Source organism: Trachurus japonicus, chromosome 10 (assembly GCF_045865225.1).
Source record: "Trachurus japonicus isolate A0001 chromosome 10, Traja_1.0".
Taxonomy (NCBI): domain Eukaryota; kingdom Metazoa; phylum Chordata; class Actinopteri; order Carangiformes; family Carangidae; genus Trachurus; species Trachurus japonicus.
Window position 1 is genome coordinate 1,576,162 of NC_140916.1, and position 25,000 is coordinate 1,601,161.

General features: G+C 38.6%; 1 protein-coding gene across 3 annotated transcripts in view; it reads left to right on the top strand.

Moving 5' to 3' along the window:
- Nucleotides 1-14,794: 14,794 nt before the first annotated feature.
- The window catches only part of canx (calnexin), a 34,348-nt gene continuing 24,142 nt past the window's right edge, over nucleotides 14,795-25,000 (top strand). For 2 of the 3 annotated variants that reach the window (XM_085788962.1, XM_085788963.1), the window contains exon 1: nucleotides 14,810-14,940. The gene's annotated coding sequence lies outside the window, so the exon portion shown is untranslated. Of the gene's footprint in view, nucleotides 14,941-25,000 lie in introns of all 3 variants that reach the window. The other variant, XM_085788964.1, reaches the window with a different exon arrangement.

Sequence of the window (25,000 nt, forward strand, 5' to 3'; positions counted from 1 at the left end):
CGGCATGAACGAGTATAATAGTTGTAGAATCTCCTACATAACCCTGAACACACCTGATCCACCTTCACCTCTTCACCTGTGGAATCCATTTTAATCTGGATCCTTCGACGCCTCTTGTCTTCTGTGTTTACTTCACTCTCTCCCTGAACTCTCATCTTTCAGTAGTTTTCTCCACACAAGGCGAACAAAAAGAAACAGAAATTAATTATTTTCAAGTGTGTGATCCACCTGAGAAAGTTGTTTTTGTGGAGCAGACAGCTGAGCAGCGAGAAGGAGAAGGAGGAGTAAGAAGGAGAGGGGCCGCTCTGAGCCCGACATCTAAATTACCATCAAGCTCTTTTATCCCCTTCATCAATTTTCAGATGAGTCCTGGCCGATCGATGCGACCTCGGTGCCTCTACACTTCATTTCAGCGCGAACTGCCTTCACATGAAAAGAGAGAACACGCGGACCATCACATCGTCTTGATGGAACTAAAACATCACTTCAAAATATGAAAAATACACAGAAGAGATTTCAGACTAAACACAGAGAGGAGGATTTTACGTCACTAACAGCTGCTTTCAGGGCCCATATCAACCAAAATAACTTTGTTTTATCCCAAAAAAATATTTGAATTAATCACAAATCCATAGAGAAATATGAAAAGGTTCAGTATGCTGTGTCAGAGGTTTTAATCTACGACAATTTTATGATTTCCAATATTAATAACAATTATAATATGTGAAACTTTTTAAGCCTTTTGCATATGTTTTTAGTCGGATACCGGTTGATAAAAATATTACATAAATTAAAATAAATATTATAGCCAACACGTTAGCCAAAACAGTTTTTGTTTTCAGGCCATATTCCCTTTTTATTCCTATTATAAAGTTCATTGTGTTTTTCATATTCCACAGAAATATTTTATGGAAGAGATTATCAATCGATTTAGAGATAGATATACACTTTATATAACAATAAATGAATCACATTTCACAATCATTTCATGAGAAGATGGGTAAATATACACAATACCGTATAAATTATAATTGCCACACTTTATAGATATATTGGTTTAAAAACACCTGACCGATTCCTTAATTGTAATTACTCCGTTGGATTGGTTGTTAGATTGATGGTTGACTGATCTTAATATTGTAATAAGCTGCTTGGCTTTGGTTGTATGTTTATTGGAGGATTATATGATGTATCATTGCTTGGTTGGCTGTTGTTAGGGTTGATTGGTTATGGTATAGTTTATGGGGGGTGGGGGGGGAAGGTTACAGGTACGTATAATGTTTCTTTGCGTTGGCTGGTGGTTTTGGTTATTGGTTGTTTGATTGGTTGTTTGATTGTTCTTTGCTGGTTGACTGGTTGTTTGCATGATTGTTTGGTTTGCGCTGGTTGACTGGTTGTTTGGTTGACAGTTTTTTGGATTGATTGGTTTGTTTGATTGGTGTCGTTTCCACAGGAGCTGTTGGTGTGTTTTTGATAAACACAGAACTATTGTAGAGAAACCTCGTCGCCTGGTTTTGTTTAAAACCGGCTGAACCAACAGAAGTCAATAAAAAGTGATGTAAATCACAGATGTTGGACATTTTAATCTCCGTACTTTGTGACGCCACGGTCGAGTTTGAAATCCGACGGTGACACAGATTCGATACCGTAACCCCTGACACCCCCCTACCCCCCCCCCCCCTCACTGCTGCTACATTACATGTTACAATACAGACAGTGGGTTTGGAACCTACGTAACATCTATATGTCATTGTGTTACCTTAGGGGTTAAGGTCGAGGTCAGTCCAACTATAAGCCTTTACTGCTGCCGTTATTATTACAACATTTAAACATGAATGGTTATTATATTTTATATGATTTAACAGGAATGTAACCTGAAACTACTTTGAGTGGCGGCGGCGGCGAGCGGCAGTAACTCTATATTGTGTGTGTGTATTGGTTGTTTGACCTCTGTTATCTTCGCATAAGAAATAGATAGGTTACAAAAACCCTTATTAGTCATGATGGATCCTGCTTTGTATTGTACCAGAAAAATATACCTGTTTTTTTGTCTGATTCAGTGTTTGGGTTTTTGTTACCTGCCTTTTCTCAGCGGGCCTGTTTCTGCAGAAAGCCTCTCAGACCGCATACATGTGGCTGGGATAATTGAATGAAAGCCATAATACCCACATAATAACAGAATAATACACTGTGGATAAACAATAACACACACGCACACACATACATCACCCCCCAGACGTTGCTCTTTGTTGGATTATGGCACACTCGTACCTGAACATCACAGCATCAACGATAATCCAACAAAATAAATCCACCCAGGAATATTGCTCAGTTGAGGTTGCAGCTGAACACCGGTGGTATAGGCCTCACTGCTTGCTGATGGAGGCAACTGCAACACTACCAAAAAAAAAAAAAACCACACCGCCATTTTTTTCTGACAGCCGAACTCTGGAACAGAAAAAGAAAAAACCATAGCAAACCGCAGGGGTAAGTTAATGAGATCTGGATGAATGTAATGGAACCTTTACAAAACCCTGTAAAGCTGCAGAAAAAAAACATCAAATCCTTAATTACTGCAGCCTCCATCTCAATTAAAAAAAAACAAAAAGAATAAACCAACAAGTAAATCACTTAAAAACCTACAAACAACACTTAAGGTGTAAAATTTGGAAGATAAAGGGATCATCTTTCAAAAAAATTACAGCTGCACATTTTCCTCTACCCTTTGTTTATCTCAGGTTGATGCTTTGGATACATTAGTGGTTTTAAGAACCAAAAACCATCTCAGAGTAAATTTTCTCCTCTCAGTGTTTGGCTGACTGTTTCCTGAGTCATCCTACAAGAAAAACAAAACAAAAAAAAATAAGCACATTTCGAATAAAACAACAACAACAAAAAAATTCCCTGTAAGTGTTGTTGGATGGTGGGTCCAGATATGAGTGGGGGCTTTTGGGTGACTGCTTAGTTGTGACATCACAAAGGTGACAGAAAGTCCTGACGAGGGCTGGTTAAGGCTCAGTTTTCTGAAACACAGGCCAGAGTGCATTTCTCTGTGGACTGAGGCTCTGATACTTTCACAGTATTAAATATAGAACCCTAGAGCATCTGCTTTATAATCAACACTACACAATGGACATCTACCTTTATACTGTATGGAGCATTTAATACAAACATCTACCTTTATACAGTAATGGAGCTTTAAAACAAAACATCGACCTTTATACTGTAATGGAGCTTTAAACACAAACAACATACCTTTATACTGTATGGAGCTTTAATACAAACATCTACCTTTATAAACAGTATGGAGCTTTAAAACAAACATCTAAACAAACATCTACATTAATACTGTATGGAGCTTATAACACAAACATCTACCTTATACTTGTAATGGAGCTTTAAGGACAAACATCTGGACCTTTATAATTCTGTATGGAGCTTATAAGACAAACATCAACTTTATACCGATGGAGCTTTAAGACAAACATCTAACCTTTATACCGTAAGGTGCTTTAATACAAACATCTACCTTTATGCCGTATTGGAGCTTTAAAGATTTTTGTAATGCGCTCTTTTAACTTTTTTTTCACAAACGTAAAAAAAAAAAAGATCAATTGTTCCCCATAACAGTGAAATTCCAGCACTTCACCACCAATTAAGGGGAAAGGTGAAAGATTCATGACCCAGCGTGTGTACTCAATAAGTTATTGATCCCATTGACCTTTGCCCGTCCAGGAACGTTCCAGAACGGGATAGCAGAGGGGGAGGTGGACCCCACGTCGACCCCTGGAGGCCAATGCGGCTCTCATGATAACGGACTCCCCCGCCAATTCCATCCCCCAGCTCCCGTCCCACCTCCACCCCATCCCTCTACCCACAATCCCGTCCTCGCCTCACACGCTCATCGCCCTCCCGCACTCCGCTCCAGTCCCATGACTCCTCACCCGTCCCTCCCAATCCCGCGGTCCTGGGTGATCCTACAGCGAGGTGAGACCACATGCATGCCAATCCACCACCACTAAACCAAAACATGGTTTAGAAGGTCTTGAGACGGGACTCGAAGTTCAGTTGGGTCATGAGTACTCTAAGGAGGGTTCCCAGAAGGGCTTTTTACAGTTCTTGAAGGGGACTTTCCCAACATCATGAAGCATTTAATAAAGATTCATAGGAGGTGTGGAGGATTAAAGATGTTTTATACGATCTGTAAATAAGGGTCCCCATGGGCTTTTGGAAAGGATAATGATAGTTCACCCCCATATTCATATTTCACTCATTATCTACTCACCTCATTGTCGACTAAGAGCTGTGAGAATTTTCAGAGTCCTCCGTGCCTTCTCTGAGTTACGGGGGGGGGGGGGTTCGCGCAGCAGTATTTGTCCATATAATGGACAAATAATAGTTCAAATAATAGTTCTGCCGGTCAGTGCAAATCACGCAAGATTTGCACTGACACAGGAAGAGCAGTGAACTGAGACACTGGGAGCTTCCGCTACAAACAAGCTTAAAATATAGACTTATTTAATTTTTTTTGGAAACAATTTCTCATTCGGGGCTTCCAAACAAGAGGGCATTACAGAGACGCGCACATGGAGGTATTTGAATGTTTTTTTGGTGTGTCTTTTTTGGACCAAGATGTGTATCCATCACAACCGATATATGGACAAATACTGCTCACGTGACACCCCGTAACTCAGAGAAGGCACCCGGAGGAACTCGAAAATTCACCCAGCCCTTAGCAACATGATGTGAAGTAGATAATTGATTGAAATTGAATTTTGGTGAACTAACTAACTAACTTATGCAGTTGTGCCATGAGTAGGCATACTATAGAAGCACCCAAATATGACAATGAGATTTGAGGCCTGGACATCCCGTTACGGTTCTTCACAGTTGTTCCTATGGGTCCCTCTTCTCTTACCACCTCAACAAGGTAGCAGTGCGGATGAGAAATGCTGTGAGGCTGTATTGGAGTTCAAGTCAGTGAGATTACAATGATCCTCAGTCTGGAGGCTTCAGAGTTTTTATTCATGTTTTCCATTGACCGTGGATTTAGCGCTCGTAACTATTCCTCTCCCTGGTTCAAGTCCTTTTTGCTTTGTATTCTCCCAAACCACAAAGCGTACTGTGGGCTAAAAAACATGTAGTGAAGGTGAACCTCCTGACTGACCTCTGACGACTACGGAACTCCACCTTATGAGAAAATATTTAATTCCTAAAACTCTGACAACCCGACTAAAAAACCTATAATCAAAACTCCTCTTTTTGAAGGTTGGCGCGGAAACATTTCCTAACGGATTAGTTTTGGCTGCATGGAGGAATTTTAGTGTCTTGTGATGGTCTAAATGTAGAACAGGTAGACGCCACAACATTAATGAGGACACGCTGAATATTTTACAAATATCTGGGATCAATACTTAGGAATTCAAGTTGATACTGCACTGTGATTGTGCACTGATTAACTGAACAAATCAGCCAGGATAACACTGGCCGAAATGTATCATTAATTCATAGCACCCATCTCAAACCTGCATTTCTTAACTGGCTCATAAAGAACTAATATCACATCGAAGGTAATGATGTATTCAATATCAGATGTTGGCCTGCGAATTCAATCATGGATTTGGAGACTGGACACAACAGGCCCCATCAGAAACAGATTTTAAGGCCAACTTAATAAACAAACAGTTTTGAGACTTGTTATATTATTTATAACACCAATAGTATGAAGAATGGACTGATGCTAGCGCCACATTACGATTCCTGAACTGCACATAACAACTTTGTCCTTCCAAGTTAACCATCAGCCTCTTCTTCTTCTTTTTTTTCTTTTTTTGAAAACCTTATTTATAAAAGGTTTAAGTTTAAACCACATATAGAACAACAGAACAAAATACAATAAAACAAAAGACAATGACAAACACACAAAACAAACATGCCAGCTCACAAAGAAAAAATACACGTAACAATTTAAAGTTATGCATGTCAGCACACACACTGACTCAAAAAAGATTATTGAGTTCCAGGAAGAGACTCCGGAAAAGTCCAAAGAGCCATGTCCAAATGAAGACCAAGGAGACTGGATGATTGGCTGTGCAAAGCACAATGTAACAGTTCAAAAACAGAATGAAACAAAATAATAGTTGTCCAGTTACCTATGTCCGGAGAACGATGTCTGTCATTATGAAATAACTACAATACAAGTCCCCAGACATCAAGAATTTGTAGATGATTGTCTGACAGAAGTAATACCGAATTTCTCAGGAATATTACAAGAACAATGTCGTTTCAAGCCATTTCCTTAAAAACAGGTAGTAAACTGATTTCCAATCACATAAGAATAACTCGTTTTGCAACAACCAAACCCAAACATAAAGGGCTTGTTGAAAAGATGATGGAAGAGTGAGATTAGAAATGGGAAACAACACCCAATAATATCAGATGACAGTCCAGGGATCAACTGCTAACTGTAATATAACACTAAAAGTCTTCTTCTTATATGAAACTACTACTGACCAACACTGGGAAGAAGTAGACTGGTTTATACTGTTGTTACCGGTGCAGGTTCATAAGTCCCTACTGAGTTTTCTGGTTTCTCACCCGTCTCCAGATCTCATTAAGAAGGCAGAGTGAGGCTCCGCCCCTTTCAGCGATACCTCAGCACCTCTGAGCTGTCCGAGCCGAGCCGACCCCGACGCTCGTCAGCTGCCGTCCTGCACCAGGGTCCTGCTCACACAGTTCCCCACCACGGTGCCACAGCGCCGCCGCCGCCCGAGTGGCCGTACCCACCACCGAAGGATGAACAGACCAAGACTGGAAACACAGAAAACACACTCACAGAACAGGCCGCTGAGGAGGAGGGATGATGATATGATGAAGAAGAAGTGGTATTATGATCGGGTGATGATGATGGTGACAGGCCTCCTGATGAAGCAGTAATTACTCCTGAAGAAACCTGTATTTATGTGTACCAACCGTAAGGGTATATGTTAAAACACTGGTAACGAGCGAGGTCGGGCGGCGATTGAGCTCCGACACACTGACGATTATCAAACTTGCTTGTTTTGGGAAACATCAAAGGCCTCTTTCTATCTGCAGACAGTCTTTCCGGAACCTTTCTACCAACACCCCTCCCATCAGTATAGAACCAACCCCCTCAGTAACCTGTAAGTGCATAAAAGCATATAGATGTAAGTACACACTCGCATTTGAATGCCCTCGTGTGTTGATTTGTCTGTAGTTGCTGCTCGGGGTCAAACGTTTCCCTCCACAGTCACAATTTGCCTAAAGAGACGAAGAGCACTCTACACTGAACCCGGACTGAAATGTACGCGACAAGCTCCAGACCATAGACCCCAGACCTTCAGACCTTCAGACCATCAGATCTTCAGAACCACGGACCTTCAGACTTGCAGATTACCTTAGACCTCAGACTTTCAGACATTCAGACCTTTAGACCTTTCGACCTCAGACCATTAGACCTTCAGACCTTATTTAGACCTTCAGACTTTCAGACATTCAGACTTTCAGATCTTCAGACCTTCGACTTTCAGACCTTCAGGACACTTCAGACCAATCGAACACGGATCCCTTCAGCACATCATACCCTCCTGACTTACCGACCTTAGGACTATCAGACCTCAGACTTAACCTTCAGAACACTGACCTTCAGATCTTCAGACCTTCAGACCTTCCGACCCTTCCGACCGATTAGACCCTTCAGATCCCCTTTTAGGACCTTCAACTTACAGACTTTCAGACCATCAACCTTAGAACCACAGACCTTCGATCTACAGACCTCAGACTTCAGTACCTTCAGACCTTTAGACCTTCAGACCTTCAGACCTTCAGAACTTTAGACCCCAGACCTTCAGCACCTTAGACCTTTAGACTTGTCAGGCCTTCAGAACCTTCAGACCTTCAGACCATCTAACCTTCAGACTTTCAACGTACCTTTAGAACTTGCAGACCGTTAGACCTTCAAATCTGTCAGAACCTTTACGACTCTTCTCAGACCTTCAATACCTTTTAGACCTTTTAGACCTTCAGACCTTCAGGACCTTGTAGACCCCCATGACCTTCGAGACCTTCAGACTTCATACTTTCAGGCCTTCAGACCGATTCAGATCCTTCAAGCACTTTCAGACCTTCAGACCATTAGAATTTCTAGACCTTCAGACGTGCTTTATGACTACCTTTAGACCTTCAGACCATCAGACCTACAGACCTTCAACCTTCAGACCTTAGAACCTTTCTCAGAACCTTTAGACCATTAGACCTTCAGACCATTCAGGCCAGACCATTAGACCCCGCAGACCTTCAGACCGTTCAGATCCTTCAGACTTTCAGGCCTTCAGACCTTCAGACCTTCAGACTTTCAGACCTACAGACCTTGATCAGACTTTCAGACCTTCAGAACCTTCAGACCTTCAGACCTTCAGACCTTTAGACCTTTCAGACCTTCAGACTTATATACCGTTTAGACCTTTAGGACACTTCAGACCTTCAGACGCTTAGGACCGGATTCAGACCTTACAGACCTTTCAGGCCTTCAGAAGCCCTGGTCAGACCTAGACTTTCAGACCTTCCAGACCTTAGACCTTCAAGACCTTCAGACTTTTAGGCACTTTAGACGTCCTTTTATGACCTTCAGGACCTGTCAGACCTTCAGATACTAGGTGCAGACATTCAGACCCTTCCGACATATCCAGATTCGTGATCCCTCAGACCTTCACACTCCCCGAGACGACTCCTGGGTTTTTTCCGAAGCCTTTAAAAGTTGGTGGTTATATTTAGATAGAGGCGCCTTGTTCTGACTCATGACTTTACTTCACGATGTACCTCACTCTTGTTGTACTCTACAGCATTAAACAACTACCCTTGATTACTCTGCAGTACTCTGGTTGCACATTCTTCAGTACTCGTACAGTGACTTTGGTAGTGTTACTCGTGATTACTCTACATTACTATTGAGTACCGTAATAGTGACCTTACATAGTACTCATATGGGTAACTACAATTAACTAAACCACGTACTCCAATGTTGATACTCTTGATGTACTCGACACAATACTCTGGTGTGCTCTAACGAGTACTATGATGTAACTACACAGTGGCTCCATTGAGTTCGCTCTATTATAGCTCTGTTGTACACAGCACTCCTGGTGTACTCTACAGTATTCTATGTATCTCTGATGTACTCTCAGTAGTTTTATCCAGTCCGTTTAAAAACCCAGACCCAGGTGTTTTCTTTCGTCTAATGTGATTTAGCAGGTAGACTGATAGTAGTAATAGTTAGTATCATAAATTTCTTCCACCATAACTCTCACATCTCTATACAGGAAAAATAGCTGTCACAGAGATACACCTTTGATTAACGTGACTTAGGATTGTCCTATTAAAGATGTTAATGATACAGGTTATCCCTTGAAGCGACTCCTACAAAAATTGTCTCCTCGTCTCTACACTGAGCGACTGACTAAATCTTCAGGGCTGCCGATTCTGGGATATAAGATCAGTTGCTCGGTGTGTTGCCGCCCCGGGGGTAGAAAACCAGCAGGGTGTTAAAGGATTGGTAATAAAGACGGTAGAAGGCCTGAAGTTTGGTAAAGGCTCCTAACCATGTTACACTCTGTGCATCCATGCTGTTGGCGCCTCGGGGGCACAATAAAACAAACATGAGCCCCCACGTGAGGCCGGTGGGGTGTTGCCCACCTTCCCCTCGTTGTTTTTTACTGGTGTTTTACCAAATCCAACAGAAACCCATGTCACTGGTTCCATTTCACTGAGAAAACAGAATTTGTAATCAATTATGGTAATCAAAATACACAAGATAGATCTAATCTTAGGATAAGTATTTCATCAACATTTATCCACCACCAAATACTCTCATTCTTCCAGAATTCATTAAGCTGCAAACCCCCCCATCACAATCCCCGGTCCTCCCACCCCCAACCCACACCCACCTCACACCTGTGCCAAACTGTTCTTCATATCATTTCAAAAGGGGATTCTTGAAAAATGGAGAACCACAGACCGATCAAACTGTTCAGTTATTCTGCAGATTTAGAAGTTGAATCTGAGTGTCTTCGAGCTTCAGGAAACATCCCGAGGTTTTGTTTGTTTGAGTTGTTTTGTTTTATATTTTCCTTTTGTAGAGAGATGCACTTGAAAACATTGCTATATATCCTTGATGTTTGCAGTTCTTTTGGTATCCGTTAGATAAAACTCTCATTTACAATCGATCGCAAACTTCTATCCAATCTGTGAAATTGGTAAAAAAGACAGGAAATTTAAATAAGTTTTTTCTCAGTGGTTGTTTTTGAGCTCTCGGGGGGGGGGGGGGAGTAGGGGAGGGTGGGAGGGGGGGGGGGGGGTGGGGGGGGGGGGGGGGTGGCGGGGGGGGTGGGGGGGGTGGGGGGGGGGGGGGGTGGAGGGGGGGGGGGGGGGGGGATTGACAGCGATGACTATGAAAGATCGTCAGGGGTTGAGGATTTTTTCTGGGTAGATGTGCTGGAAATGTCATCAGGTATTCATCAAAGAAGTGTGGACGAAACATTCCACACAGACATCACTGTCCTCTGAGGTTATAAACTGGTAGGAAGAACGAGGCAGTCTGAAGTCTGAAGATATAGTAATCTCAACCAAAAAAAGTTCAGGGTGGGAGAGTCTATTTCCACCGTACTGACCGTGATCTTAACATGAGAGAACTAGGAAAAAACAGTGAATCCCCATACAGTGACATTCTAACATATGTAAATTGTCCCTGTACTCACAATAGGCTACAAGGTCTCCAGACTATCCGTCAACACAACATATGTTGTAAGTACACATCACAGCAGCGGTCTGTCGAGCATTTAGACGTCAACAAACACAAGTCGAAACAACTACTGCAATGGTATGACCGTTTCACAGTTGGGTTTTTTATTCATATGTTTAATTTCAGTATTTGCTTCAGGCAAAAGTGTTATTATTTCTAAATGAACTCGCACTCTTCTGAAATGGGGGGTCGAAAATAGGGTCCTTAAAAGAAAAAAAAAAAATCTTTAGAAGCAAATCTCCATTTTAAGCAAGTTTAATTTTATGTTAAGGAGTCTGTACGTAACTAACAGCTAAAGTACACAAAATGAGATTAACTATGTCACTACTTAGATAAATGTGTATGAATTTAACCTATAATAAGGAGCAGACGAATAGGGTGGAAGTAAGTAGCTCAATATAGTAAGTGGAGTGAATCTATTTAATAGATTTGATTTCTATAGGACAAGCTATGCTGATTAGCACATATGTAGACACTGTAATAGTAGATATAAATACATAATAAATAGTGGAATTCAGATGTTGGCACAACAAATTTATGTATTGAAAGTTTAAATAGAAAAACTGAATTTATTAAATTATTTGATTAAATCTAGGTGATGCAAGTACAGTAAGGCAGGTGAGATGCAACAAAGATAGACAAAGACAGGACAACACCACAAACCAAAACAAACAACAAAAGACCAAAGACTACATTGGTGAGAACAGTGCTGTACACAGTGGGTGTATCCAAGGCAATAAGGCTATGAGCAGCACTAAAAACGATAGAAAAGTGGGCAGTTTAAAACTCTGCACCATTAACAAAACAGAGAGCGCTATTAGATAAGGACAAAATGAAGAATACACCACCATTAACTCTTGATAGTTTGTAATTGTTACCATTTTTCATTTAATCTAATTTTCATTTTTTGATTTACTCCATTCATGGTGGTACATACTTCATATTGCCACATAAACATAATGAACACATAAATGAAAAGGAGCAGGATGAAGAAAAACTTTATAGTACCTGCCCTATCAACACCAAATATTATACTCTATTTCAAAAAATAAAAGATGATGATGAGAACATATAAATTAAATAATAAGAGAAACAAGAACAAGCCAATAGCAGTGGACACTGACACTGTCTAATCTAACTTTTCTTTTTTTTCCCTTCTTCTCTCCTTTCTTTTTTGTAGGCGCTTATCTTTTCTTTTTAAAACATTTTCTTTAACTGAGATATATTTGTACAACTTTTCAGTTCCTTGCTTTGTGAATTGTACAAATGAAGACAGTTTTCTCACATGAAGTTTACAAAATATAGGCTACTAATAAATGTTACTACTCAACCTTTTTTTTTAACAACTTTATTGACAACAAGAGTATAGACAGGACTGAATACAGTTAGATGAAATAAGTGTATACAACATTAATACACAACCAAACCATCACAAATACGCCAGGGGTTGACAGCAAGACAGAAAAAAAACATAAAGTTAAATAAATATTTTGTAAATGGCTATACAAAGATCATACGTTTTTTTTAACAGCTTTTTTAATATTCTCCACCAATCAACAGAGGGAGGATAAATTATAATTGACACACATATGCAGACAGTACCAGGAAGTTTGGCTTCTCCTTCCAGAAAATGTTTAGACTTATGTATGTAAAATTTGGATAAAAATAATTAACAAATGAAATCATAAAAAAACTGAGAATATTAGTTTTTTAATTATATGCAGTGTAAAACCAAAACATAAAACATTTTTCCAGCATAAATTAACAACAGGGTATAAATCTGATCATCTGATACAGCGTGCAGTCCCTGCTTCCAAAGTAGGTTGTCTGGTTTGTGGGCAAGACCAAAAATAAAAATGAACCATAGTTTCGTTGACGAGACTCAACATGGGTACAGTTCACATCAACTGTCCCCTTCTTAAGCCTTTGTAGTGATACTAGAATGATTAAGTTTTTGGTTGGGTAAAATCTAATGAACGCATTTTAAATTGAAATCTCTTTGTACCCTGTTGAGTTAAAAAAAAAAAAAACTTCTTATGTAGTAGCCGACTTATTTTCCCAATTCTGTACTACTCAATCCCAGTGGGATCCTCAACTGAGTGGGTCGGGACCCAAAAGGTGAGGTCGCATGGACCCGTTTCTGGATGTGGTCGCTGGGAACAGCTGGTCAAAAATAAATAATATTTAATGCACCTCTGAATGTTGAACATGTCTTTTTATTTTGAAAAATAACGTGAACACAATGCAGTTGAAATGGTCCACGCTTCAGTTTCTTATTATATGCTTCTGAATGCAAAGATATCAGTTTTCTTATTAAATGAAAAGGGACAACGAGGAGTTTTAGGACAAGCAAAGCGTTTGTCACAAACTAATAGCAACATTTATGAGCCTTCGCTGCGCAACCGTAAATACCCTTTGACCGGCGCAAGTCTAAAGACGGACTCATATTTTCATTCAACCAGAATTAAAGTCAGAGCGTTCGAAGACGATCACCATACCCGACTTAGTTCCGACCATAAACGGCGATTCGTTGGCGTTAATTACATGACTCGCCACGAACCGAGAGAAAAGAAACCTGGTCCGCTTTGACCAGCATTTCCTCCAACACTTAATTAATCAACAGAATAACCATAGAGACACAACGATAATATTTATCGAAAATGGGCCCATTAAAACAAGTGAGGGTTAGCGTAGATTATCATCCACATTAAAGCAGAAGTAAGCGAATCCTGTCGTTTTTTCTAATGCAGCGTTCTCCAGGCATGCTTTTGAAACCGAAAATTACAGCTTCAAGTCACGAACTTACGACTTTGTAGCGTTTCCAGTCAACCCACGCGTGTTTTTTCCGACCTGTTTTTATTAAACCCTGTGAAAGTCACTATACACGGCCACTTCGTAACTTCCGACCCGTGAACTCGTACCAGATCGAACAGGTACCTACACTTCACAGGTCGGAAAAACACCGAGTTACGAGTTTCCTTGAACGCACATAGGGAAAAACCTAAGACAAAAAAAACACCATAACAGTCCACGTCCCTACGTCACCACATTCACGGCGTCCCTTGGCTGCACACAACAGCCCTGCATGCCTGTTCTCTCTCGCCGTCATTGGAAAAAAAACTGTAGGATACCGATAAAATAATTCAGTCTTCGGCTCAGAGCAAGCAGAGTGGACTGAAGTCTAGACCCGTGTTTCAGTCCAAACACTCTATGTAGAGTGATTGCTGTCGGAAGATATAACTATTTAAGACTTATATTAACACAAATATATCACTTACTTCTGCTTTAACGTGAGACTTTTTTATAACCAAACAGAAATTCCTCGTTGTCCCTTTAATGTGGCCTGAATGCAGTGAATCTTGTTTTGTTTTGTGGGTCTTCATTTTGTGCAATTTGATATTTATTCACTTTTGTGGATATGCTCTGAATGCAGATGCATTAATTAAAGTCAAATATATCGTTTTGTATGGTTGTTCTCCATTTTGTGCAGTTTGATATTTTTTTATTCACTTCCATACATGCAGTTGTCATGGTCCTCCTCAGTTTCATTCTTGTGCTCTGAAATGCACTTTGCTTAATAACAAATAGCAAATAAATATAAATTAGCAATAGCAAAATTAGTTTTTAAAGGCTTTTTTTTTTTAATCTTGGTTTGAATTCTATAAAAGTGGGTCGCGACTTAATGACCATGGGAAAATGTGGGTACCAGACTCCCAGAGTGAGACTAGTTGAGAACCCCTGTACTAATAAATGTTTACAGCACTGCACTGTACTCGACCTGCTGGCTGTTATAGTTAGATGAAATCTGTTACAATCCGTTTTCGCCACCCTTACTACAGCCAATCAGCGCGCACTATCTCGCTGACACCCTCGTCCAATCATCGCTGTCCACGAGGTTCAGCTCCGGTGGGGAGGGGAGGGGAAGGAGGGGGGGCACTGTGACCAGTTCGACTGAGATTTCCTCTCGTCCAATCAGCGTCTGACAGTTGACAGGAAACGTCAAACGTTCTGTCGCGGCGGCCAATCAGCGTCGGCGAGCGGCGCGTTCACCACCCCCCCCCCCCGTCGCCCCCACGTGATCCTCCTCGGTAGTTCCCAGGCGGTCAGGTCGGAGAGAGCCGGAGGTGAGTAAAGAGACCGAGAAATGTCACTTTTTTACCGGGGAACACGGGCGGGGAGCGCCGGTATCTGGGAAATGATGCTTAATTCACATCGTCCGTACTGTAATTACATAGATAATGTCATTTTTTTTAGCCGTAAAAATGGAAAAGCTATCAGTGCAACCTCCTGCATGTGGCTAACCCTAAGCTAATTAACCACAGGTGAACTGAGTGAGCTAGTTAGCGTTTATTTTTTTATTTATTTATAACTGTTAAATTACTATTATGTTTATTTTGAAGCTTTTCCCGTCCACACGACTCACTGTACATGACAGAAACCCTGGTTGTTGTGTCCCCTGGTAGGAAGCTGGAGTATTCCCTAATAGCATCGTAGCTAAAAAATGAGCTAAGCTAAGCTAGGCTAGGCTAAGCTAATCTGACATAGCTGAATCAGCCGTGTTTGTGGGGAAGGGGGGCTGGGTGGGGGGGTGTTTTCGTATGTGTGGGGTGGGGGGAGACACTGTTAAGAGCTTAATGAGCTGATGATTTGAGGTTGAAATGCTAAGACGAGGCTTTGCAGTGGAACTTCCTATCAAAATATAATGAATGAGTGTGTATGTGTGTGTGTGTGTGTGTGTGTGTTCAGGTGGGGGGTGGGGGTGCTTGCTAACCTCATGAGTCCTGCAGCCAGAAAACGAAAGCTATATAGCAAATAAATATTAACATGGATATTTAAAAGTATAGGGACGATCTTGAAATGTTATAATAATATAAATAGTAGCTTTGCACGAATTCGTTGCAAATGTGCATTAAAAAAGATAAGCAGGAGCTCAGCTGCAACCGGTGGTGCAGGAAACATCCAGAACATCTGAGTGGAAGTAGAAGTAGAGCTGCAACCAGGGCTCCAGACAGGCATTTTGCCCCCTAAAAGAGACAGTGCAAGTGCAGGTTTCATCTACTTGCATATGTGCAACCAGAAATTTTGTTTTTTTAGACACTGATGATTGAAACATGGAAAGGAAGACTGGAAGAATCTGGTATATTCTCACGACTGAAAAGCAAATGTGAATATTTGCTTTGCAAGTCGATTTACTGTGTGCACCCCTAAATTTATCTGCTTGCGCTCCTGGAGCTCTGGTTATATAAGCTTTATTTTGAAGCAGAGCTGCAACGTGCTCTCATTACTACGAATTGTCAAGATGACACACTTGTTATAAGTGAGGATTGATGTTCTCCGATGTCTTATTTTGCTTGAGCAATGATCCCAAACTCAGAGATAATCAGTTTGTGCAACTATAGGTTCACACCTGAGAGTTTGTCTGCATGTTTAGCACAAAAAACCCCCAACTAAAACAATCATTCAGGCACCAGAATAATTTTCTGTATTAGGTCTTTGAGGGTTAGTCCAAAGTGACGTCTTCAAATGTCTTATCTTCAGTCGAAAACTGGAAGATTTTTCAGTGTACAGAGATATAAGACAGAGAAAAGCAGCAGATCTTATCACTGCACAGGCCACCACGATAAATCGATTATCCAAACAGTAAGTGATTTAATGTTCGATTGTTTCCGATGCACGAAAACCTCCAGAATATTCCTATAGAAGGAGTAAAAACTGCTTTTTAAAGGAGAAAACATATACGTTACTATCCTTTATAATCTAATGATATTGAACACAGAGGAAAGTTTAACTGCTCAGGATATGGTGGCAATTAATGATTGATTAATTTACTCATTGACCCCCTCGACATAGGATTGTTGTCTGGAATTAATTATTGATCCATTCATTGCAAAGTGTCCCACCACATGTTTCTAGTGCAGATCCCAGAGGTGAAACATTTCACTTCACTTCATCATTCACTCACTCACTCACAGGGTGACGTCATGTGAGTGACCACACAAGTCAAATGACTGCGAAAAATCAGAGAATTGAGCGGAAACACAAAGGTTTGAGTCGAGGCTGTGCCCCAGAGGTAGTTAGTAGTTAGAGTTAGTAGCTGCAGCGTTAAATTCAGATTCTCTCAATTAAAGGCCTTAAAATTATTTTGAAAAAGATTTAATCTCACTTGTAGTAGATTATATCACATTTTTATAGATATTTTTATAGATAAATGTAGAGTTAATCAGAAACAGTTGATTTTTATTCGTCATTTTCAGCCTTTCTTTGTCGTCTTTTAACTGTGTGACTTTAAAACTACAAATATGAACAGACACTTCACAGTGAGGACCTAGTAGTATCATGTATTACCATGTGTCCATCCAGCTAATGTCAGGTTAATTGATTATTACTAGGATTTACTGCCCCATACAGCTGAGGAGAGCCTACAAAAATGTGATATAGGTTGATTAAATAACTTAATATGATAATCGTAGAAGTTTCCACAGCAGCTTTTAAGTCTTTTAAGTTCTTAGTCTGTAAATTAGAGCCAGTTTTGTCAGATAATTTAAAAAAAAAAAGGGCGGTGGGTGTTTAGTTGAGTTCCTGACAGTGGATCCCGTCTCTCAGGTGAAGCGAGGTGGTGACGGCGGCGGCTCGACTGGTTCAACCTGCCGGTTCTCTCAGCAGCCGTTGTTGGACCGACACCCGCTCTGATGTGTCTGAACACAGAGGAACAACCAGAGAGAAAAACAAAAACATGTATAAAATACTCAGTGGCGGGTGTTAATTTTGTGTTTTTTTAACACAAACACATTGAAAATACTATTAAAATTCATCCTAATTGGTAAATAAAGTGAAGTTTTCAGGTAAAATCTGTAGTTCAGTCACAATATTAATGAATATATTTAACTGAATAACATTTTTTTGGGATAAATAACCATCAGAAAGAATGAATATGTAAAAAAAAATAGTGTTTCTTGCATAAATAACATTTATCTATGTTTACTATGAGTTATTAAACATGGAAAAACATAACAGCAGGTTTCACCACTAAAAATATGAATATAAAGAAAACTTCTCGCAGTAATTAAAAAGCTAAAAAAAAATAAACAACGGGAGATTTAAATAAGATTATCACCAGTTATTAAAGTATTACTATAAATAAGGATGCAGTAGTGTTTTAATTCCCTCCTGGGGTCGTTTTAAAGTCGGTGACACATTTGTCGTCGGTCAGTTATTCAGTGTTTATATTTGTGCGTCGAGGTCCAGCTGTGTTTAAACAGTAACCTGCACGTCAACGATGCGTTCACTGACACCTACTGATAAAAGGATCGTTACACTTGTTGTTTAATGAGCGGAGCCGAGCAGGTGTTGTTCGTTCAACTGAAACAAGTCTGTGTGACAATATTTATTTTATTCTTTTGTTTTTTTTTTAATTCAACAGCTTCACAAGTAAAAAAAAAAAACATGTCAATGGTTTTTGATCCTTAATTATTGTAGGTAATTTATTTCACCGATCTAATTTAGTGAAATAAAAGATGCAAAACTTCACAGTCCGCATGATTTAGTGATGACTGTGTAGGTGAGTACCTGTAATTATCCATTTAATGTTGCTTCAGTGGTTTGATTTTAGTGTTTTCTTTGTTGTATTAAAATTAATAGTAGTAAAACAAAAGATTAGAAATATGAAAAGAACAGTGGTGCCAGTTTTAATGCAGCAACATGGAGCGGAAACAATTAGCCACTTAATTAGATGACTGAAAGAAAACTGGTCATTGATGTTTACTGCTTTATTTTCCTGTTTAGATTCAGTATTTTTGGAGGAAAAACTAGAAATTTGAGAATGTAAACTTGAATTTTCATAGACCAAATACTAGAAAATATGTCATCTAACCAAAATCCTATTAAAATCCAAATTACATGAGTGTATTGTCAGCATTATAGACATTGTGGTGTCCCCAGTCTGCAGTGTATCCATCATATTCTCCAGATTTAAAGGAACATGCACCAAAAAAAGAAAAAAACACCACAAAATAATCATCTTGTTTTGTGAAAATGAAATGTAAAAGAAATCACCATAATCTTTTACTGATATTGCAGCATGATTAGTTTTTTCTACAGGCGTGTTTTCCTAAATGGATGCAAATGGAAACAGATGAATGTGTAATGAGAGTAACCAATGGTTGCATGATTGCATCCTTCTGTGCATGTTTCCATAAGATAATGAGATTTCCATTGTATTAGAGCTGCAACAATTCATTGATTAATCAAAGAATAATTGATTTTTAAATTAACCGTCAACTATTTTGATAAACAAATAATAATTGTGTAGTTTGTTTTTTTAAAGAAAAAAAGGCCAAATTCTCTGATTTCAGCTTCTTAAATGTTAATCTTTCTGCTTTCTTTGTTCCTTTATGACAATAAATTAAGTATCTCTTTGGTTTGTGGACAAAACAAGACATTTTTCAACGTTTTTTAACATTTTATTGACCAAACAACTGATCGATTAATAGTTTAAATTAATCTTAGCCTAGTTGCAGCCCTACATTGTATAATAAATAAGTCTTAAGCAGCATCTAACGGTAAATCAAGATGATATAAGAGTAAAAAAGAATAAATAAATAGATAAAATAGAACAAGACAGATGTGTTAGGGTTAGGGATGTAATAATAATAACCATAATACACAGTAGGTGCGGTATATTAGATATAATATCCGAGTCGTGGCTCTGGGTGAAGATCCATGTGGTTATCAGACGGTGGATCAGAGGGTGCAGCAGATGTCCTGCAGCCTCGGCCGGACTCTAATATCAGATTAAACCCCCCCCCCCTCCTCCTCCGCCTCGGTCTGGGTGGATAACAGCGACTTCAGCTGGTTTCACTCACTCACACCGACTTTAACAGACGCTGCTGGGTTTTTTATCGGCCAATCAGAGCGCGGCCTGGAAGCTTATTATTACTACTCTTCCTCCTGAGGGGGAGAAAAAAAACCGAGGTGTGGTGGTGGTGGTGGTTCGACATCGAGCTAATCGATGATCAATGAGATGAGACGAGCCGCGCTTGTTGCTGTTGCTCTGGGCGACGTGTTCATTTAACACTTAACGCATACACACACACACACACACCTGCTGCTTCAGATACTCATCAAAGCACCAAATGTGGATTAATCCGCCACAGAAAATAGTCCCTCAACAAAAATTTCTCTCCTTTTCCTCCTTAGTGTTGGATTAAGAGCCACAGTGAACAGCTGGTTTAGACGATTACTGACTGAGACTTTTAAAGAAATTAAACCTCACACACTTCAGTGATCATCGTTTTATTAGGAACAACACCACAGCCTCGGTTCTTCTAAAATGTTTAATAAAAACCTCACACACTATTAATTATTTGTGAATAAACAAGTCAAAATAGTACAAACAAGACATTTTTTTTAACTTAAATGATAAATATTTGTCTGTAGAGTCGCTGAATTTATAATGATTGATAAATTGAAAATCTCGCAGGTAAATAAAACAGTAAAAGAAACTTAAAAAATGTACATTAGTCCACCCCCTTCAATGTCTCTGCAGCTAATTTGCAAATAAACAAGTCAAAATAGTACAAACAAGAACATTTTTAACTTAAATGATAAATATTTGTCTGTAGAGTTGCTAATTTTATAATGATTGATAAATTGAAAATCTCACAGGTAAATAAAACGGTAAAATAAACTTAAATAATGCACATTGGTCCACCACCTTCAATGTCTCTGCAGCTAATTCCCTTTCAACTTAACACACTAATGATAATTTATCTGCAAATTAACAAGTCAAAATAGTATGAACAAGGACATTTTTAACTTAAACGATTAATATTTGGCTACAGAGTCGCCAATTTTTTTGGGCTGCCCCCAAATAGTCGACCAAAATTTCATTGGTCGATTAGTTGCAGGAAAAAAAAGTCGATTCGTCGACTATTCGCCTAATTTTATAATAATTGATAAATTGAAAATCTTGTAGGTAAATTAAAAAGTAATAAAACAGAAACTTAAATGTACATGAGTCCACCACCTTCAATGTCTCTGCAGCTAATTCCCTTTCAACTTATCACACTAATGATAATTTATTTCATATAAGTCAAAATAGTACAAACAAGGACATTTTTAAGTTAAAAGATTGATATTTGGCTATAGAGTAGCTAATTTTATAATGATTGATACATTGAAAATCTAGCATTTAAACTAAAAATTGAAAAAAAAGAAAGTTAACTTAAAAAATGTACATTAGTCCACCATCTTTAATGTTTCTGCAGCTAATTCCCTTTCAACTTATCACACTAATGATTTATTTCATATATCATATAAGTCAAAATAGTACAAACAAGGACATTTTTAAGTTAAAAGATTGATATTTGGCTATAGAGTAGCTAATTTTATAATGATTGATACATTGAAAATCTAGCATTTAAACTAAAAATTGAAAAAAAAAGAAAGTTAACTTAAAAAATGTACATTAGTCCACCATCTTTAATGTTTCTGCAGCTAATTACCATTCAACTTATCACACTAATGATGATTTATTTCATATATCACACAGTATAACTCAAAATAGTACAAACAAGGACATTTTTAAGTTAAAAGATTGATATTTGGCTATAGAGTAGCTAATTTTATAATGATTGATACATTGAAAATCTAGCATTCAAACTAAAAATTGAAAAAAAAAGAAAGTTAACTTAAAAAATGTACATTAGTCCACCATCTTTAATGTTTCTGCAGCTAATTACCATTCAACTTATCACACTAATGATTTATTTCATATATATAAGTCAAAATAGTACAAAGAAGGACATTTTTAAGTTAAAAGATTGATATTTGGCTATAGAGTAGCTAATTTTATAATGATTGATACATTGAAAATCTAGCATTTAAACTAAAAATTGAAAAAAAAAAAGAAAGTTAACTTAGAAAATGTACATTAGTCCACTCACATTAATGTCTCTGCAGCTAATTCCCCTTCAGACGGCTTTGATGCTAAGCTAAAAGTTAGCGCTGCCGGTGGCCGCGCTCGTCACAGCGTTGGAAAATCCTGCTGTAGGTTAATCAGATTAACCCGGCGCTCCGACTGCTGTGTCAGACGTATAGCAACTTTAAATACTTTGGCAACATCAAAGATTTAAGGACCATTAAGATGTTTTTTTGTCTTTTTTTTTTACAGATTTGTTATTGTGTATTTAGCGCAGCAGCTGGTGATGTCGTGTAAAAGGTGGTAGTTTTAAAGAAACGTTGCGTCATGTAAAGGAAACATGACTAATGCAAAATCCTCATCCTGTATTTAACACAGGTTAAACTAACACAAAGCAGCTTTTAATCCACAGTGCTTAAAAAAACAATTACTTGATTAGTTTTCTAGGATTTTTTTTAGTTTCAAACTAATGCAGAATAATATTTTTTATCTGATATGTGAATAAAACAAACTTATTTAAACTCTAAAATCATCTACAAATGCCAAAATAATCAGAAAAAAGGAACTTAATTGTTTAAATAATGATCTTTAAGTTAAATTACAATAACAATGTGGATCAGACCTTCAACTAGTGATAATATTTATTGATTAATTTGCCCGTTATTAACTCATTTAACTTCTCGTCGTCTCATTTGTACATCTACAAACCTCTTGTTAGAGCATCAGCAGATAATCATCTGTTACTGTTGCCGACCGTTAAACTCCCAGGGTGCACCTCTGCTCTGCGTTTACCTGTAAACACAGGAAGTTAGAGGAACCTAAAGTCTCCACAGACTCCACGGTGTTTATGTACAGAGCAAATCACCTGTGTGTGTGTCTGTGTGTGTGTGTGTGTGTGTTGTGGGGTGCTGCTGCTGCTGCTGCATTAATCCCTCGGGGTGTAATCTCATTAAGGCTAATAACAGAGTTGTCCTGTGGGCGCTGGTTGGTTGCCATGGAGATGGATGGATGTCAGGGACACACAGGTTAACACATAACAACCTGCAGTGTGTGTGTGTGACGGTTTAATTAACAACAGTTGTAGCTTTTTGTACATATAAAAATAAAACACACACTTGGGATTGTAGAGCTGTAGCTGTAACATATAAAAACTGGAAAACCAATTGACCAATATTCAAAATCAATCAAATTTCCATCCGAGATCAAAACACAAACAGGTTTAGTTCTGATATAATAATAATAATAATAATAATAATAATAATAATAATAATAATAATAATAACTTTTTAAAAGTAAAATCAATGAGAAACTAAAATATGAGAAGATATAAGAACGGTAGCGAAGAAGTACAGGATACATAAAGAAGTAAGGAATAAAAATATAACGAAGAATTCACTATATGGTACTGTTATGTATGTTTTTCCTCTCTTTTTTTTTAAACTTCTTGAATCTCTTTTTATTCAAAGTTTTGCAGAAGGGGGATATATATACAGTACATTTAGTTTCGAATAAAAAAAATGACCAAAAAAAAGGCAGGGAATATCTTATTTAACTCAGAATTCAATCAAAAAAACTTTCACCGCCTCCACAATTCATCATCCCATTCAGGGAAACACAATCATTGAAATAAATAAATAAATAAATAATGAAAAGACTCTTATAAATAAAGACATGAGAAAAAAGAAAAGAAAAACAAAATATTATTTAAACAGAGAAAAAGACAATATGTCATGTTGTCTGGTCGGAGATATTGCACAGTGTAGGTGGGAATGAAAAAAAGTCAATGAACAGCTTTTGTATGAACGAGCAAGAATACACAAGGAAAAAAAACATGAATGAATTAAAGACTCTTATTTTGAAAAGCTGCTATGACATCATTCTCATTTGCAACAGGAATGTGAACCCTTGTTGTGTTAAATGATCCGTAGCTAATTAATGCAGGGCCGGCCCTAGGATTTTGGTGGCCCTAAACAAGATTTTTGTTTGTGGCCCTGCACTCTAAGCGCAAACACCAAATCACTGGTTAAAACTGAACACAGATGTGTTTATGCCCTCTGAGGTTTGAGGCCATTTTCTCAACTTTTACATATTTTCTTAAATTTATCTTTTTAAGATACTTGCAGATGTAACAATACTCAAGTGTTTTATGTCTAAATATTAGAACCTCCGCTGTAAGCACACTGAGGCCAGTTTGTCCTAGAACACTGTATAAAGAAATAATTTAGGCCAAATGCTGGAAATTTGAGGTCTGCTTTTTGAAAAATTTCAAATCCCTTGTGAAAACACACCTTCAGTCATGAGAATAAACTGTTTTTGGTGCTTGAAATAGGATATGAATACAGTAATAGATAAGTGTAGAAAACAAGTCTAAAATGAAATTTTGTAAGATTGCTTTTTGAGCACAAATGTTGTCATTCTGCCGTTCTATTTTCACCAAATGTCTCAAATGTGAGATAAAAGAAGCTGAATATTGACTTCACATTACATATAAAGCTCATAGCTGCACGTGCAGACCTCAGGATGTTTAAATGACTTGAATGAACCCCGGTACCTTTCTGATCATGTGACCCCCCACCTAACGGCTGTGGCCCTAAACAACCGCATAGAGGGTTTATGCCAGGGGCCGGCCCTGAATTAAGTAAGGGATAATGCCCGACGAGGTGTCCATTATCAGAAATTAATGGACGACGCGTGCTTCCGCGAAGTCCATTAATCTCTGATAATCGGACACCTCGAAGGGCATTATCCCGCTTATACCATGGTCACTTACGAGATAAATACATATTAAATCAATTACTTGTAATTTAATGTTGTTTTTACCGTTAAAATCATACGTCTTTAAGCGGCTGAGCCGAGCGGACTATTTAATAAACTCGTCGGCGATAAAAGAGAAAAAAAGAGGGACGTGCTGTGACCGCAGCGTAACGTTACAGCCAGTGACTCTGCCACAGCCTGGTAGTTGATCAGTGAAGGGAGGTGAGGTGACGGCTTAAATGTTACGTGACACAAAGTATTATTTCAGACGGCCAGTGCTTCTTACCGCTTGTGTGTTTACAGACTCCAGTGCCGTGATGCGCTGAAAAAAAGTTGTTTTGGTCCGAGTGTCCGTTGCCGTGGTTACCAACAAGCGTTTGAGCCAGCGCAGTAATATTTAGAACGTAATCAGGATATTTTACCGGAACATCTTTATAGGTGTCCATTATCACTTTTTAATGGACACCCAGCAGCCAATCAGAATCGAGGATTCACCCAGACCATGGTATAAT